The following is a 3,281-nucleotide window of genomic DNA, read 5'->3' on the forward strand; positions in this document are numbered from 1 at the left end:
TCAGGGCTCCATCTCACGACCCTGCGGTCATGACCTGAGCCGAAACCAAGAGTTAGGCACTTAACTGACTGAACCACCCAGGCGCCCCCAAATTAAACATTTTTTATTTTGAAGTAATTGTAGACACACATGCCGTTGTAAGACATAATACAGAGAGATCCATGTACCAAGTTTCCCCCAGTGGTAGCATTTTGCAAAGCTATAGTACAGTAGCACAACCAGAATATTGAAATTTATAATCTACTAATATTATTCAGATATCCCAATCTTACTTGTACACATGTGCGTGTGTGTTCTCCACAATTTTATCACACGTGTAGGTTCACACACACATGAGCACCAAGAAGATGCAGAACACTTCCATCCCCGCAAAGAGCCCTTGCTGGACCCTTTCGTAATCATACCGCCGACCTCACATATGTGCCAACTCACCCCTGAACCCTGGCAGCCACTGATCTGGTCCCTAAATTCTAAATTTTGTCTTTTCCAAAGTGTTATACTAATAGAATCCTCTTTGGTATGCACGTTACCCTTGGAGATTGGCTTTTTTCTCCAGCAAATCTCCTTGAGATCTATCCAGTTGTGTGTATCTTACTAATTCATTTCTTTTTCATATATGCGCTGCCAAAGTGAGCTCCTAATTCGTTTCTCTTTATTGCTGAATAGGATTCCACGGTATGAATGGACCACAGTTTGTTTATCCAGAGGAGGTGAGGTAGGACGGCTTGGCTCTGGGTTCTCGGATTGCCTGTTGGCCCTCCTTATTTTAGCTTCTATCAAGAAGAATTGAAGGATATTTGAGTGGTTTCCAGTTTTCTACTATCAGGAATAAAACTGCTATACATTTTCATGTACAAGTTTTCACGTGAAGGTAAGTTTTCATTTCTCTGGGATAAATACTCAAAAGGACCCTTAGGGAGTCCTACAGTAATTGCATGTTTAATTTATAAGAAACTGCCGGAGTTTTTTCTGCAGTGTGAATCATACATTTTTGACATGCTGTGTGACTATTTCTCTAAGTAATTAGTCTTTAAAGAAACATGACTCTTAACAATGATATAATATTGCGTGGGATACATGTAGCATGATTTATTTAAGCTTTCCCCAAATGTGGAATATTTTGATTGTTTCACATTTCTTTTTCCCCGTGGAAATCATGAATAGACTCCTGCACGTGGAGGTTTGGGAAAAGGCCGGCTGGAGCTGGTTCTCACAGTGGCCAGGGGTGAGCAGGCTCTGAAGGACGGATTCATGGTGACTTGGTTGCACAGGGCCCCGAGGGAGACATCGCAGTGTCCCGTGTTTCATCGTTCAATGAGCAATACAACTGTCACAGGGACAGGGAGGGTTCATGGGAGCACTGACATAAGCGACATCCCTTTCCACCTTCATTGGAAGGCTGTCATAATCGGAAATTCCCTTTTAGCTTGCCAGGAGAAAGACTTCACGATGCCACAAATCTTCATGTAGTCAAGTGCCAGGAGAATCAGATGGGCCCTTGGTGAACTTAGAACCAGGAAAAGGGGAGTGAGGTGTCTTTAATGGTCCAGTTGGGGGTGGCCTACAGCCTCCTTCTCATCTTGAGGAGGACAGAGGACAGAGCACAAGGACATCATCCACTGGCTGAGCTGGGTAGGAGGGTTTCAGTGGGCTCTTCCTATAGTACCTCTCTGGATTTCTGCATTTAAAACCTCTTCTGACTGACACCATATTTATTTTGTGAGTTGATGCCCTTCAATCCAGTCCTGTGAGCCTACTAGCTTTTCTGTCTTTCCATGGAGTTTGTGTCTTTGGTGTCTGATCATTTGAGAGGGTTTTGCAGTTTGACACTCAGTGGGAAGTACAATTTCCTCATTCAGTTGTTGGGGGACATACCATTTTGGCCTCCAAGTACTTACAACTTCCACTACTGTAAATAACGTTCGTTGTTACAAATAACTCACACTCTTAGAAACAACCCTATTGGGCACGAATCTTGTCATTTTTTATTATTTCTTTAAGGGGAATTTTAGGAGTAGAATCATTGGGTTCAAGAGTAAGAACATTCTGGGGGGCTTGGTCATTTATAAATTCATTCCTGGAAAAGAAGTTCATGAGAATACCCCTTTCATTTTATTTTTATCAATACTGGACGATATATTTTTAAAAAATGCAATTTTGATAGGTGGAGAGAGGATTTTTTTTTTTTAATGAGCATGCTATTAACTTTCAGTGAGTTAAACATTTATGTATAAACAGGCTGAAAGCAGAGTCCAGGGGCATCAATAAGGAAACTGAGTTGCTACGTGGGTCATGGTGGACCTCTTCCAGTTGTCAGAAGCACTCATAGTTTTTATGGCACTGACCACAGGTAGAAAAGATTCCTCTGCCCTTGGCCTTGGCACTCTGTACTGCATATGTAACAACGTTCTAGGCTGTACAGTCACATGGACTTTATTTCCTCACTAATTCAACAAACAGCTATTGAGCACCTACTTTCTTTTTTTTTTTAATGTCTTTTTAAAAAATTATGTTATGTTAGTCACCATACAGTACATCATTAGTTTTCGATGTAGTGTTCCATGATTCATTGTTTGCATAGAACACCCAGCAGAGCATGTACTTTCAAAACACCATGCTCGTCACCGGAGACACTAGGGTCAGCAAGACATACTCTCTGCCCTCTGGAGTTTACAACCAGGGAGAGAAGACAGACAGATGGTTACAAAGCAGTGCGATCAGCACGTACAGGGTGCCACACCATGGGAACAGAGAGAACACCCAGTGCTACCAGATGGTAAGGGCCAAGGATAACCAGGCCGAGTCTCAAAGGATGGAAGGAGTTCAAATGAACAACCACGGGCTGTCATCAGGCAAAGGACTGGGTGAAAAGGAATCTCAGAAATTGTGCGATGTACAGACTTGGGCTGTACAGATAATAGTTGAAGCCTCCATGGGAGGGAGGTGGGAGAGCCACGCTCCAGGACCTAGTGTTATATCCTGTTTCTGGGTCTCTGTTTTAGTGGCCACCAAAACCAGTCGGGAATTCCCACAGTCTCCTCTTCCTGAGTTCCCTCTGCCCACGAATGGCACTGTCACCCAAACCAGAAACCTGCCAATCACCGAAGACCCCTGCTCCTTACTCACCTGTGTTAGTCAGTCACCAAGCCCACAAGATTGCCCTTCTCGGGAATTCTCAAATCCTCCCCCTGCTCTTGATCCCCACTGCTACTGGTCTAGTCTCATCCCTTGCTGGAATGCCTCGGCCTCCTGTCTGGCCTCCATCCTCCTTCCAGCCCTGT

This window comes from Enhydra lutris, unplaced genomic scaffold (genome assembly GCF_002288905.1).
Source record: "Enhydra lutris kenyoni isolate GAN:26980312 unplaced genomic scaffold, ASM228890v2 scaffoldscaffold27, whole genome shotgun sequence".
Lineage (NCBI taxonomy): Eukaryota > Metazoa > Chordata > Mammalia > Carnivora > Mustelidae > Enhydra > Enhydra lutris.